This window comes from Colossoma macropomum, unplaced genomic scaffold (genome assembly GCF_904425465.1).
Source record: "Colossoma macropomum unplaced genomic scaffold, Colossoma_macropomum, whole genome shotgun sequence".
NCBI lineage: Eukaryota > Metazoa > Chordata > Actinopteri > Characiformes > Serrasalmidae > Colossoma > Colossoma macropomum.
The window spans coordinates 35,691,218-35,707,862 of record NW_023494805.1 but is presented as its reverse complement, the minus strand read 5'-3'; the positions used below and the strand labels follow the sequence as shown (position 1 = coordinate 35,707,862).

The 16,645-nt window shown below is 40.9% G+C and overlaps 1 protein-coding gene across 1 annotated transcript in view; it reads right to left on the bottom strand.

Annotated features, from left to right (window-relative positions):
- epha4b (eph receptor A4b) overlaps window positions 1–16,645 on the bottom strand; it is a 186,238-nt gene that overhangs the window by 167,497 nt on the left and 2,096 nt on the right. The gene's annotated exons all lie outside the window — the stretch shown is intronic.

Below are 16,645 nucleotides of genomic sequence, written 5' to 3'. Positions count from 1 at the left end.
AAGGCTTGAATAACAGAGACTTCCCCTTCAAATAAGCCAACACTAAAACTACAATGTTTTTTTCTCCTGAATGGATGATGTGAAATATTTATTTGTTTTTGGTTCTTACTAACAGCAGCTACACTGCGTCCTTGCATAGTAGCAAAGCAAAATACTTTATTCATCTATGAATACAAGAAAAGCTGTAGCACTTTACAGCCCTGTTCAAACTGTTTCACTGAATTAGTGGCATGTATATTTTCTCCCACATCAGTAAAACAAATACCCAAACAGAAATTTCACTTCATCTGAATAGTCAGTTAACTGAGCTCTTAAGTACCCAAGCACACAAGCCTAATGTACAGTTTTGAAGTTACAGCTCTCTTTCTCTCACCTCTCCTCTCCTCCTCCTCCTCTCCAGCCTGTGGATGGATGAGGACCATTTTCTCAAGGATGCCTGTCGTGAGATGTTGCGTTCCTGCCTCAGCATAATTTCTAAATAAATGAAATAATGAGGAACGAGTGGCCAAAGATTTGCAGAGGCCATTCAGCTGAAGACAAAGTAGATTTATGCCACACATGCTCCACTTTGGAGATGTGCTCAACGCACTGAGAGCCCCTTTTGCCTGTACAAACCAGGCTCTGTTTAGGCAGGCGAAATGACCACTGATTTGTTTAAATGCACACACATGCAATGAAGGAGAGTCTCCAAAAAAAAATACGCAATCCAGACAGTGAATGAATGAATGAATGAATGAACTCAATTCCGCTTCATAATGCATTCAGTCCACATTGTTTTTAGAATTACACACAAGGCTGTATTTTATACTGTTTGTTAATGATTATCACAACATTGATCACAAATTTCACCTCCGCATTTTAACCCACTTGTGCAGAGAAATACCCACATACACACTAGTGAATGCACACACACACTAGAGGGCAGTGAGCAGTGGGCAGCCCTATCCACGGCACCCGGGGAGCAGTTGGGGGTTAGGTGCCTTGCTCAAGGACACGTACTGTCGGCTCAGGGGGTCGAGCCGACGACCTTCCGGTGACGAGGCTGGTTCCCTAACCTCCAGCCCATGATTGCCCCCATACTGTGGGGCCAAATACTGACATCACCGAAGGCCGCAGTGTGCACCTCTGTGTTTCCAACACATTTGGGAGGTGTAGTACCCTTAAATGGGCAGAGCCCACCAGCGGGCCCATAGTTTTATCACACACTTCTATAACTTCAGAACAGCTCAGGCAGTTTGCACTGAAGTCCCTGTCGTTACTGCATAATAAGCCTTAGTATATAATAAGCCTATGATTTAAGGGGTTAATTTTCCAAGAATATGTAGGTATGCCAGTTACATACAAATATTAATAACACTTTTATTTAGGAGAAAGGCTGGTTCATTTATGGATAAGAAAAGCTGCCAAATTATTCCAATTCAGCCAGTTTCTCAGGTTAGTTTTGTACTTAAAAACAAATACTTGGCTTAGCTTTATTAAAATATGATTAAAAGGGAATAGTATTATTGCATGTTGCCAAGTATAGAGCTCAGTTTTAGCAGGCCAACCTTTACCACATCACTGATTCACCAACACGTTTTAATACACTGCCCTACATATTGCAATCACAACATGCAGCAACATAATCATAATACTAGTATTTTCATCATACAATGCCCTACAATGAGGGCAAGGCAAATATTCAATATATCATAAGCTGGTAATAGATAAGACACGATCTGTGAACTCTGAATCAAAGGCAGAGCAACAGATAGCGCCCATCCTGGTGGACGGCATTCACAAACAGAACGACTCGGCTTTTTTGTCTCACAGTGTCTGAATATGTTGAATCGATAATGAATCCATTTCCTCTGTCCTGCCAAGTGCCAGTTCTCTTCACTCTCTCATCACAAATCCACTCTTTTCTTCTATCCCTTTATTCCTCTGTGTTGTGCCTGAAGCATGTGTGGGAAACGTTCCCAGGGGAAGAAATGAAAAAAAAAAATCCAATCATCTCCTCTCTCTCTCTCTCTCTCTCTCTCTCTCCTCTCTCTCTATCTCTCCTCCTGTCTCTCTCGCTCTCTCCCCTCGCTCCCTCTTCTGTTTCACTCTGCCTTTCCCTCTCCCAATGTGTTGCTCCATTCTCTTTGCTTTCCCCTTTCCCCATCCTTTCTCTTTCTGTCTATCTCTCATTCCCCCATTCTCTCTCTCTCCCTCCTCCATCCCTACCTCCCTAAGGAGCGCGCTGAATCCTCAGCCAGTGTAACTCTAACTGGCGCTGCACTGCACTCCATATCTCGGTGCTAAAAGACCTGTCCCCATTACTCCCTCATCACCCGGCTCCTGTTCTACATTATCTAATAAAGCCCTCAGCAAACCCCATCAGCAGCTCAGAACTCAATGCAAAGCCAATCAGACCCAGCCAACACTTTACAACAAAGGATCTGTCTCCTTCTTGCTCCGTCTGTCTGGACCGGCAGGTTACAGACTCAGACTGCTCTCATTAGCGCCCAGTAACGGCAGCGCTGTTTCACGTAAAAAAGTTGAGATTACTCCTAAAAATAAATGAAAGCGTGCTGAAATTACTTTGACTGCACCTGACATTAAAGCCAATGTGTGATTTTACTGGTATAAAGCTTTTTTGCGCAGCTTAAAAACCTTCATCTTTCCTGTTTAATGATATGAGTTGACCAAAAAGTCCTCTTTTTTAAAATTTAAGATGTTCAAGCAAAGCCAGCAACCTGGTTGCCAGATTGTGCAGGATCCAGAGTTTAGCATTTTAATGGAACTTGCTATGGAAGTAATTCTTTATCAGTGATTTTTTTCATTACAATTCAGTATTTCAATCAAGTTTTACTTAAAAGTAAAATAAATAAATATATACACAACATATATAATGTATAATTAATTACTGAAATTGTCTGTTCTCGGTTTCTTGTCAGGTTATCCATCTCAATCCTTGATCGTCAATAGTCAAATAAGGCATTCTGGATGTACCTTATATCAACTTCATTCTCAATGTTATACATCTTTTGCAGTCATTTTAGAATCATCCGCAGCTTTAATAGTTTCTTAGAAGCCCATGAACCTGTAGACTATTAGTGTCAGTTTAGGATCACTTCCTTTGTGTATCTGCAACCAAATTGGTTTACTATTACTGAAAACAGTGATTCCAAACCTGTTTGAACAGCGACAATTCAAAACCTTCGCACAGCAGTGTACAGCAGCGCGGCTTCGCCAGCATGTGGACGGAGCTGTCTGCAGATTTCAGAGTAGCCCTGCTGATAACCCCTGCTTTCAGAGAGCGCAGCGGCTTTTCAACAGTCTCTAGTTTCAAACATGCTTAGATATCGATTAGTCTCAGCAGGCAACGCTGTACATGGGGACGAAAGACTGCGAGGGAGGCGGGGGGGGGAAATATCTTCCTGGAACAAGACCCCCCCGGAGCAAATCAGAACCCACTCAACATGAAGGGCTGGAGTTTTTAGTGTGATAAATCAATAGCTCTGACGCTTTTAACATAATGTATTGACCGCTCCTCCATTTAGCTTTGCGTACGGTGAATCTGTCTGGAACGAAGCGGTGCTCAGTGAGCTGGTTTGGTGAAGAACTCCTACTCCAAATAATCATTTTTAAGTTGAGTATGTGCCAAGAAGTGGAAGCGTTCTCAACAAACGCTCTCAAAAGTCTGAGAACCCCACAGACCAACACTGCTGTTGTGTTCGTTAGAGCTGATTCTGACTGATTCGGTCTTGGACTTAATCATTTGTTGCAATATTAGTGTTTGCAGTGCTGATAAGGCTGAAATATGCAAATCAACCCCACTACCAAAGCATTCTGATCCATCATAGTTCCAGATGAATTCTTCTGTGGATGCTGTGATAATAAATCATTTTGCTCAAAATAATGCAGGCCATTCTTTAACCTTGTTACTTCAAGAGTTCACTTGTGTGTTTTTATAGGAATATTTCAGCATCTGTAGTATATGATTCGATTACCACAGACAGTAAATGCTTTTTCCAGGAAAAGAACACAAAATCTGCAGCCTCACAACACACTGGAGCAACTACCCTTTGGCAGTGTGTTGAGTCAACAGGTTTTCTGTTCTGTTATTATTGTCTGTGGTAATCAACCATACAATACAGATAGAGCAGACAGATTAGTTTGAAAAATCTTAAAGTACTCCTTTGAAGGGAATTTTCAAAGTTTCTGCATAATCCAATTATCTACAAAAGAAAATATAGGGGTTTTATTCACTATCCAAAACAACCAGTGAACTTACACATCTTCCAAGTTTTTATAAGTAATGTTGATGACAGTAAAATAATGGAAAATTAAAAAAAAAAAAAAATAGTTGGGTACTATTTTGATTTACAACATCCTTCATGTATTTCCTCGCCATGAATGGATTTCAGACCTTTTAAAACCTTTTCTCAAATCTATCATAAACAATGTTTCAGGCATCACACAACGTATTTTCATTGTATTTCATGTAATAACTTAGCTGAGGTAGCTTTTAGGGCAGGGCTGCCCAAAGTGTGGCCTACGGGTCCAAGTTTCTCTGTGAGAACATCTGATTTGGCCTGACAAAAAGTTACCCTATCACCAGTCCCCCAACCAATGAGAGAAGAAACATATTTGTATACTTTGTATATTAACTTATAACACATGTAAGAGAACAAACATATTCATATTATCCTTTTAAAATTGTCTTTTCCAATTTGAAATCTGCCTACCCTCTTTAGTTGTATATTGTGAGATGTCTGGTTCCTGTCACCACCACTGGTAACAGGAACCAGGCGTCCAACCAGCCCACCACTATCACCACGACCACAACTATAGCTTATTAATTTTAAAATGAATCTCACATCAAATCTCACATGAAATCACTCTAACTGACTTTATTTACATTTTAATTATGCCTTTTCTAAAGGTTGTTGGAATTCCCCTTTAATACCCTGCAGTACATATCACAGTCATTTTGTGTTGCAATTTAATTGGTGCTCATATGATGCAGTCCCAGCATCTAGTGTGTGCCTATCCCACCCTGCTTAGGACCCTGATAGAGAGGAGGAGGGGACTGCTTTGAGAGGGTCGAGGGGTGTGTGTGTGTTTTTCTGTGGCTGTGATCTACTGCTTCAAGCTCTCTGATCTGTGAGGATGGAGTCCCTTTAATGCACCTGCCAACACTCAAACACCCTGCCAGCCCTGCCAACGGCACAGACGGAGCCAGACACCTCACGACAGGCAATATATACACACAAACACACATAAACTCACAAATATAAGCAGAAAGTAGAGCTGAAACATTTATCATTTTTATCTAGAAATCACCATTTGAAAAAAAGCTATTTTCAAATCACAAGAGCTGCAATTTTAACTGCAGCTTTTATTACCAACAGCATTGTTTTATCCTTTAAAAGAAAGCTACTCTAACTCCACCCCCTCACCCAGTGAGACAACAAAGATTTTTGTCTAACTATTGATTATTGTTTACTCAATAGGTTATTATTTTCTTTTTAAAACTTCTAAAACTAACAGGATAAAACTTGAGACCTATTTTCTTTTTTTTGTATATTGTTTATTTATATTGTCAGCCCTCCACAAATATTGCGCTTTGGCCTCTCAAGGCAAAAAGTCTGGGCACTCCTGAGTTTGACCAATCAAAAGCAAACAAACACCCATGAGGTGTAAACATGACAACACAACCACAAATAACCGGTAGTCTGGCACACTATGTTCAATGTTCAAGCCTTAAGCCAGAAACAGTGGATGTTCTTGGTCTTCTTGATCAAAATAACAGGCCTGTGGTCGCTTGCATAAAACATTTTAAGTAAATTTTGGTCTTCATTTTTCACTTAATCATCTTACTTTACATGAACTGTTTAAAATCTCTTCAGAAAAATGTTTAAGTGGTAAGTGAAAAAATCCATGACTATATTGAGTTTTAGACCCAATCCCATTTCACCCCTTGCCCCCACCACTTAGCCCTCAGTCCTCTTTTTGCATGTTCACGCCTAGGGGTAGGTTGTCCCAATTTTTGTTGAGACAGAGGGGTAGAGCGAAGTGTTAGGGCTACATGGCCCTCCAAACGGAGGTTTTTCAGAGGCACAATCCAAACAGAGTGTTCTGAGAAAAAAGAAAAAATGACTAGATGCCTGAGCAAGCGACCAAAGAAACCTACAAATGTGAGTATTTTCTGCGTTAAAAATGACGATAACCATTGTATTGTCTTAATTTAATGTCATTTCAATGTATTATGGTTGTTTTCTTCATAACAAGCATAAAAATCTCTAGTAGTATGCTGTTGTTTTGGTAGCTAGCTAGCTAAATTTTCTGTTCGACCTCAAATGGTAAATTATTAAAGATGTTTTATGCAAGTGCCCACTGGACTTTCATTTACACATAAAACTTAACTGCAAGTTATACTGCGGTCACAATATTGGTCAGAAAAATCACAATTTGTTATCTTCTCCAAATCATTGAGCCTTAGCAGAAAGACGGGGCAGTTCTTACCCAGAAGATCCCTCAGGTATGAACATTTATACAGAAAGGACTGGCTTTTACCTACAACATAACTCTCTCTCCTACACACACACACACACACACACACACTCTCACACACACACACTCATACACACACACACACTCTCACACACACACACACACACACACACACACACTCTCACACACACACACTCATACACATGGAGTCCCTCATCTGAATAAAGGCTCAGAGCTTTTGTTCCGCTCTCCTCCCTGTGCCACGGGTGAGAGCGTTGTCGTGGTAACAGCAGAGCAGGGAGCTTCGGGGGTGGGGGGTGCTTTGGGGCTGGTGGTGGGGGGGGGACTAGAGTCGTGTATAGCACTCCTGCACAGACATTAAACAGAGCCGGAGCCCACAGGGGCCGCTGAGACCGCATCCACGCCAGGTCACCCAGCAGCCAATGGCACATTAGCCAGCGCTGAAGCAAAGCTGGAGAGCCAGCTGCAGTACCTGTGAGGACGTGCACAGAATAGCTAACAAGTCCAAGACCAGGCAAAAAAACATATAGTGCAAAGTCTTTCAGCCCCCGTCCTTGATACCAGTTTCAAATATTCTGCCCCAACACACCTGAGACTTGGACTTTCTTTCCTCGCATCACTGCACACCTGAACAGTTGTTGAGTTACTTGACACACTGTTACTCAACTCTTCTTACTCATCTTATTTAATTTGATTCTGCTTTCTTCGGTATTGCTACCACCTAGCCAGCTGTAATCCTCTGCGCTTTAATTGCTTTTTAATTCACAAGTTTATATTTGTGTGAGTATATGGACATTTGCATGTGTGCGTGACAGCGTGTATGTGTGGTAAAACTATGTTGCTGTCCAAGTGGACAGTCCAGAGTGGGTTTATTAGGAGCCTGGCCACTTCCTATTTCCCCCGTTATATTAAAAACATGAATGCAAAACGCCAGAAGGAGCCCACGAATGAGTCCTCAATGAATGGGGGTGAATGGAGCTCAACGGCTAAAAACGAAAAGTTAAAATAGTTTCTAACCACTTGCCCAGAACTTTCCTTTCATTTTAGAAAACAGAAGGACAGGTTTTGGGCAGCAGGATGCTAACATTACCGCTACTGAGTGCTGATTGGTTGGTGAGCAGAGCAGCTCATTGGCTGTTCGCGCTCACAGACATCATGAACATAAATGAGGCGCCATTTTAAACTTCTGTAACTCGAATTTAAAAGCTCTTTTATATGTATATATATATTTATATATATATATATATATATATATGATGAATGTATTCTTTTACATTAAAAATGTTTAAGCATTTGTAAACTATGATTTTGCCTAAATGCTCTGTCTTAACCTATTCATTCTGGACTTGCTTGAGAGCGCCCTCTAGAGTTCGAGAAACCCACCAGACATTACAGAGAGGTAATTCTCCTCTCTACAAGTTCTCTGATAGAACTCTACTGTGTGACCGAAGACAAATGCCTTGTATGTGCAAACATGAAAAATGAAATGAACGAAATGTTGCTGATCATTTTCTCAAGGCAAGAATAATACTGTTGGCCAAGACTGTTGACATTACGATGATAATAATGTTAAACCTTTGTCAATTCAACATCTCAATATTTTTTATTTGGCATACCAGATCCAGCTAAAGAAGGGCTTCATAAATAGCTGATCTGAGTTGGATCTGTTGTGTTGGAAGAATGAAACTAGGGACGCACCATGATCATGAATTTTTATGTCCGTTGGGTCATTTTTATAAGCCCTTTTTTAAAAGCTCTCACTGTGTGGACTATCTGAAATACATAAGCACATTTACAGCACTGAAGTTGTAAAATATATGGACACTTCAAAATTATGGACACTAAATTAGTTCAAACTGTGGTCCCTTCTTTTAAAGTGAAGTCAAAAGATTTCAATTTCTTTTTTGTTCCTCTTTTTTTTAAATGCTGTCCCACATTTTCATGTCAATACTGAAACAAAAACAGTTTTTGTCCATAGGCGGAGCCTTGTTTTAGCCACACCCCAGCATTTTAGAGCAGGAAGTGAGACTGCATCCCTGTCCCTCATGTCCACATGGTGAGCAGTTAGAAGTTGTATTTTAGTAAATGTGTCTGAAAATCAGTGTGTAACCTCAAGAATTGTCCCTATCGAAATACATATTTCTGCAATTAAGTAAACCTTTTTTGTGTATATAGGTATAAACACAAAGCAAAAGGAGCAAAACTCCCAATTGTGCATCCCTACTTTAAAAATGGCAGTGGGTGTAACAATATTACCTTTGTGATGTCTTGACCACAACAACCAAGAAGCCTGACCCACTATATTATACCTATGCTTAGACAGTGAACAACAGCTTTTCACAAGTCCAATTCAGATACAACCTACAATTTCTGGAGCATTAACAAAAGGCAGCAAGGACAGACATGAGAGTTTCAAATGGCTGGAGGAGATTCACAGGAAAGCAAGGAGATTTTATATAGGAGAAAGTTTCTTTACAAATTCTGTTTGACAGAAAACACCTGTGGCCAAATAATGAGGATTTTTAAAGCAGTAAAAACTCTCTATCCACTACTTACTTACTTATTTACTTGCTTACTTAATTACTTACTTATTTATTCATTTATTTATTCATTTATTTATTATTGATGTTTGTATGTATGTATGTATGTATGTATGTATATTTATTTTTAATATGAAACTAAAGGTGGCACAATACCACCTCTTCTTTCCTGATACCGATACTAAAAGTCAATAACGATACTGATCCAATATTTTTCGTTAAAAACTTTTGAGCTTTAAAATTCTTTTCATATTTTTTTCATATTAATATTTTTAATTCACTTAACAAAAGCATCTAAGAGTAGTAGGCTATCACGCCCAAACTGCTCTACTTTCTACTACCCTACAGGAAGAAACACACAGCTACCATCATTGCATCTTACAGCGTTTACTTTTTCAGGATAGGTTTGTCACAGGACTGGATCAGGATATTAAAAACAGTTCTGTCCAAGACTGGAGTTCAGAGCCCCTGGTGTAGAGGACGCATGCTAAAGCATAACCAGCTTCATCAAGTCCCAGAGAAGAAGCATCAATCAGTCACATCATCTATTGACTGTATTTGCTGAAATTATAACCCGAGCTTTCTAGCACAGGTGGTTTTGAACAACTTGGTCTTGTGGTGTCTGTTTCTGGGCGTCGGGCCATGATGGAGATGAGGAAGGCAGAACGCATGGACTTGGAGTTCTGGGCCCTGGACAAGGACGCGCTGGAGTGTGACGAGAGCTGATGCGCCCAGAACTCAGGAGAAGGAACAGGCGTAATTGAATGCTCCCTCTTTCTCACTCTCTCCCTCTCTCTCTCTCACACCATGGCTTGGCATCATAGCAAGGACATAGCTCGGTACCATGGTAACACAAAGCTTTAGAATGAGAGTTTGAGTGATGGCATTCTCAGTTCCCTGGACATCAGGCAGACCACATGGGGACAGAGGGAGAGAGAGAGAGAAAGAGAGAGAGAGAGAGAGAGAGGGAGAATCTCAAACAGTTCAGCCTCAAACCTTCAAACTGCAGGCTTGTTATTCAGTTATGAGTCATAAGACTCATAATTTAACAACGAAACTAATGTATATTATCATAACATTTCTGCATAATTCAATCATTAAGATGTAAACAAAGTAATTTAGAGTGGTTGATGTGAAAAGGTCCATCGGAGAGAAACTTACAGACTCTGATTTCTATACAGTGGTGGTGATAAAGGGGGTTACAATGTCTACAACACAAATATAGCCATTTTATTTACTATCCAAAATGACCAGTGAACCTACATGTGTCTTCTAAGTTTGCATGTGTAATGGTTATAAAGATAAAATGGTGCTAAGTGTTCTTTAGGGACTATTTTGCCTTAAAATGCCCACGTCTGCTTGCTCAGTATGAATGATTTACAAAAAACAAATGTTTTTGGCCAAAACCTCATTGCAAAACTATCATAAAAAAACATCCCAGGCATCAGGCAGCATATTCATAACCAGTTCATGCATTAACATTCTGTGAGGAAGCTTTTAGAGGACAATAAACACTTCAGACATCTGGTTCCTATCACCACCACTCTGAACAATTCTGACTCAGCAAGTTTCTCTAAAACTCAAAGCACTCTGAATGATTTTGTTCACATCTTAATGATTGCATTATGCACAAATTTGGAAAAACAGTGGAATTCCCCTAATAAAAATCGACGATAACACTAATTATGAATATGGCAATGAAGCGCCAGCCAAAAACCCAACTATCAACCAGATTTAAACAGACTCCATTCAGCTATTAGTATACATTGACGTTCAGCAGTACTTGTTCTGTTTAAAGGCAAGAAACAAGCAAAAAAAACGCATTTTTTTATGTCGTGTCAACAACATCAACTATAAAACTGAAATATGACAATAAAAGAAAAACAACTTCCCTGACATCAAACAGCACACGTCCATTACTGATTTAAAGGAGTTTTTATTGAAATGTGTGTCTTTCAGCTTCCTCTTTTCAGTTTACCACCAAGGCCACTACGTTCTGTCACTCCCTGACAGAATAGCTCTAGTTGTGGCAGTGGGTGGTATGACACGAGTCCTTCATTTCAGCAAACGGTAAAGCGAGAATGAGTGATATCTCTCTCCCTCTCCCATTCTCTCACTCCCTCGCTCTTCCAGGGCTCACGTTGCACGAAGCATGAAATAATGGTGTGGAACCCTACAATAACATCTCCGTTTCAGTCAGTGCCCAGAAAACAATCGCGCTAAACCTGCTCTCAGGGCACTTAACAGCCAACCACCACTTGTCCTGTGGTGCATTATAGTATCACTTTTACTTCTTTTTACTGAAAAAAGTGACCGCTGCCCCAGGGCCGGATTTATAAACACATCTAAGTCTTTCTTATTTTCCTGTCAAAGGCTGCATTACTGCAGGATCCTTGAATTACAACTAGCCTTGCCTCATCCGCTGCAGTGTGTGTGTGTGTGTGTTAAGTTTCTCAAAGCACTTTCTCTGAAAACCACACAAGACTGGATCATGTCTCTTGAAAGAGCATCACGTTTGCCTGCTATCGCTATCAGGCTGACCCAGAGAGCCGGCCGGGGATGTTGGTTTTGGCGCTTGAAAGAGATGCTCTCCAGGAGAGCGGCGGAAGCCACAGCCAAGGTCGCGCTTGCATCAGATTGGAAATCCAACCGCCGTTTGACCCGCCTCGCAGGAAGTCCCGCCACGGGCGGAGTCATCAAACGGTCCGGCATCTGTCCCTTCTGAAGATAGATTTGAGGATTGAGGGACCAAAGGAGACAGAAGCAAAGGAGAGAGAAAAAGCAGAGCCTGTTGCTAATATATTCTTGAGCAGCTCAAAAACACCAGACTATTTGTTTTTGCACTGTGTTACTGCGCCGGTGCAGTTTGAGAGCAGCTCTTTTGAACGCGCCGAGCAAAAAAAAAAACAGAAACAGGAAAAAAATGAGGAGGCGGCAAGCAAGCTAACAGATGAATTCAATTAAGACAAATAAAAGGTCAGGATCGGAGGCCTAACAGAGTGCAGGGGAGCGGAGTGCGCCGTGTGACGTTCAGAGCCAGGATCTTTAGCCCGCTATTGTGTCGACTAGCTTGCTAATGAGCTCCCCGCTAGCGGACTGGTGGCGGAACAGGAGGCTCTCATTTGTAAAAAAACGAGGAAAAAAGGAGAGAGTGAGAGTGAAAGCGAGAGAGAGAGAGCGAGAGAGCTAGCTGCTCATTAGCGAGCAAAGACAGGGCCGTTGGCTAACAGAGTGTTTCTGCTGGGGCTGCAGAGGGCATCCCTGTGAAAGTGGGTTACCGACCCAGCGTGTCAAAGGAATTGTTGCTTTACAAGTGCAATGGACACAACCCAAACAAACAACCGAGCACACTTTAAGTGATCTTTCTTTCCACCCACAAAGACTGCTTCCGAGCTGTCGTATACCTAAACCACTGCTTTAGAGGAGAAAAAGACATGTTGGTCAAAGCCAGCCAATCTGCAGTACAGAGTGAACATAAAACTCACTCCTTCTGTTTACTGGTAGGACTTTATTTAGATGTTATATTCATTACATATAACATTATCATCAATGACTCAACCCTGTCTAAAACAGATGAGCAATGAACGGTGTGGTGCATGGTGAGGTAATGATGGTCTACTGGGGGTTTTTACAATCTCACTGCAGCATTTTTTATAACTACACATCACCCGGTGACCCTTAATTCCCAGCACAAGACCAGCGGTAATCCCAGTAATAGAGGTGAAACCCAATGGTGAGTATGGTACAATCAATGCCCTAATCAGTTCAAGGTCACGGACAAAAATTACAGCACAGATGAAATCTGGTTAATAACTTCTCCTTGACTGATCACGCCACAGATGATCTATACATCCATCCATGCCTGCAGCTATTAAAGATTTCAGGCAATTAAGAAAGGCTGACCTTTCACCTGCCAGGAGAGGATATTAGGGCGGTGGTGGACTGATGAAGCAAGCAATGGAATGAAGTTGTGAGTCTTCGGCTGCTTTGCATGCGCTGTAGCTTGAACGAAGGGGCTCTCATTCCCAAGACAAGCGAGGGACATAAAGACCCGACTGTGGTGACAGAGACAGCCATCCAAGACCTGAACAGTGGCTCCTTTACTAACTTGCCCAGCAAATGGCTGGCGGGTGTCTATCGCAGAGCCCAGCTAAATGAAAGCAGACTGAGGCAGGCGGTCACCCAAGTCCTGAGCATAGAAGCATATAAGGATAGTGAAGAGGCTAGTGAGAGCTTGGTGGTAAAAGGATGAAAGGAAGATAAAGAGGGAAAGACCAACAGCAAGGGAGCAACGAAGAACTCCAGAACGGTACTAAAGGAGCACCCCAGCATTTTTCAACCTAATATCTGCTTCAGCACCTGCCCATCGAGTTCAGATTCAATTGCTTTTCTGTTCTTTTACTACAGGGAAATTAGTCAAAGTTATTGTCTGGGAGTTGGCAGCATGCTACAGATGCAGGGAACGCAGATTAGGATGAAAAATGCAGAGATATTCTTGTCTGAACAATGTTTGAATAAATACTACAATATTTTTCAACTTTGTATCGGCTTTAGCATCTGCCCTTTGGCTTGTATTATGTCTGAGTCAACGGCTTTTCTGTTCACTTGTTAAGTGCAGAGAAATACGCCCAACTTATTATTATCTGACTGTTTGCTAGAGATGATGGAAATGATGGAAAAGAATAGGCATATTATGTGAGTTTTGAGCGAACAGGTTTTCTGTTCTTTATTAAGAAACACAAAACTATTGTCTATGTTAACTAACTGCACACCACAGACATAGCATATAGATATTTAGAGCGCTGGAAAGTTTCTTTAAAGCAGAAACTGATGAACAATTTCTGAATGAAAGAAACACTTCAGTATTTTTAAAGCTGCAAGATAAATAATTTTGTTATCACAACATGATTTTCAGCGATAAACAAAACGCTAAGGGCTGCGATGAGAGATCAAAATACCTCATACACGCAGCGTCAGAGAGACGTCATTACATTGCCAACACAAACCGTCAGAAGCCTAATGAGTTCTCCCCTGCGCTGGAACCCTGCTCTCCCATGTGGGGGAAGAGTAACTTAACCATTAGGCTATACAGCCAACAACAAAACATACACATCCACAGCTCAAAAACTATATAAAACATTTGTACTGTGTTTAAAGTGTGTGAGATACAATTGGCTACTGTCACAACAAACATATCGTCGCTGTCCAAAGAAGAACAAGTACCTCCAAAATAGTAAGTTTACAGGAGAGACCAAAAACACTCTTACCTTTTAATGTAAGTTAATGCAAAGAGATTTTATGCCAACTGATTTTGGAGCATTTCTATTTGTCCGTTCATCAAGAAACTTTCACACAATGTAAAGGACAGCTGATGTGTTGAAATGATGTAGAAAAATAAAAATCGACAAAAATGGAGACACATGGACAGCAACAATATTTAATGACTAAACAAAAGAAAAATCTAAAATATTTAATTGTTCCAGTGTGCCTATATAAAATATAAAAATAAACATACATATTTACTTGTTTTCGTAGCCTTTATAGAAAAAGCTGTTGAGGTAATGCTGATTGTTTCTCAATCTTTCAGCACAAAAATCTGATTCCAGTTCTGATGTACGTAGAGGTTGATATATTTTGCACAATAGTGAATTACGTTTTTGTAATTCTGCAATTTGCTTTAAGTAGAGGTTAGTTAGATTTTTGTTTACATATGCAAAAATAAACCATCTGTACTTGCATCACATCCAGTCAGAGGCGCGCTATTGTGATATTCGAGAGATTTATTGAGCATCAGATTTTATGTCAATGTTGTACAGCCCTAGTGTTTTTCAACCTAATCTCTAATTAAGCATCTACCCACTGGCTTCTATGACTCAATGAGTTTTCTGTTCTTTTACTAAGTACAGTGAAATAGGCTTAAATTATTGTCTGAGGTAATCAGCAATACGCCGCAGATGTTGAAATTAGGCCTAAAATACGCTGGAGTATTCCTTTAAAGCAAAAATGTACAAGCCTCTGGCCATTGGCATCTGTTATGTAAGTTCTGAGTCAATGAGTCCTCTGCTCTTTTACTAAGTACAGGAAATGCATCTGACTTCTTGTCTGCGGTGACTGACCATTGCTACAGATGCAGCATATAGCGATTTTGTTGAAAAATGCTGGAGTTCCCTTTAAAGGAGAAATTCACAAATAATTTCTGAATGGAAAAAGTACTCCAGTATTCTTCAACCTAATCTCTGCTTCAGCATCTGTCCACCGGCTTCTATTATGCGAGTTCTGAGTCAATGGTTTTCTGTTGATTCGTTAAGTGCAGGGAAACACATCCAACTTACTGTCCATAACAGCTGACCATATGTTACAGATGCAGCAGATAGGCAGAAAAACACTGGAGTATTCCTTTAAAGCAGAAATGTTCAACAATCTCTGAATGGAGAATTTCTTTCTCCCTCCAAATGAAAAGAAGAAGTCTTCCATAGTTTCGTCCGTGTTAACCAGAGGCTCTGCCCTCAACATTACAAGCCATTAAATTGAATTCAGCCCACCAACCAGGATCGGCCTCGATCTAATCTGCTTTAAAGCAGGAGGTCAGAACCCACCACTGCTGCGCCGCAAGAGACAAATGAAGAGTGGCATAATATGCTGATCACTCTTTTCTTCAGCGAACACTCAACACAACAGAACGGGAAGACTATTTGTGCAGCCCTTTACCCACTGGCTTAGGAAGATCGTCTGAGATAGTGGCTCTAGACGGAGCGATGTACATAAGAGCTTTGATCTTCCATCACGTTTGTGTCACATAAGAAATCATTTGAAAAGCGCTTCAAGTATAGTAAATGAATAAAATATTCATATCAAAGCGAGGGGGGGGGGTTCATTTTCTGTATGCCAGATTTTCAGTAAACAACCATCTGAGAGCGCTGGGATCGGGGACCAAACAAGAAAGCAGGAGTGTTTGGTGCCCTCTGCTGGTGAGAAGCGTCAGTGCTCTGAATTCAGACCCGTTTCCATAATTCATTCCCCTGTTTGGGTTTTAAAGAACACTGTGGAGCCAGAATAACAGTTATGTACAGCTTCCATCTAGGCTTCTTCTTCTAAATGTGGCATTAGTGCCCTGGAGCATCATTATACCAATTCGAGTCATTTTGTTAATTAAAAATTAAGCAGGCCAAACTGCTTTTGGTACACAAGTGTAAAAAGCTGGTGTGCCACTTCTGGAAGGCTGCAAATTCAGCCACCATGTCCTGTACTGTAAAAAAAATTATAATACATGCCAAATAAATGTCAAAATAATATGTTAGGACTCCATAAAGTGCTTTTTTTCAGCTGACAACAAAGCAAGGAAAACAGTTCTTTCTGAAAATGTGGCTCTTCTTAAGCCTAAAAACTGGACAATTACTGGACACTTCCGAAGGCACACTAATGGACGGTCAACAGTGGACGCACTGTGATTCCCAAAGCGTGCGACGTGGCCGTTCACCTAGCGAAACCTCTATGTTCAGGCCATTACAGAGAGGAAAAAAACATACAGCATGCAGAGCTCCCGCAGTGGCTTAAAATAACCCAATCTTTCAGCCGGGCGAGCGGGCCCAGCGGGCTGCCTC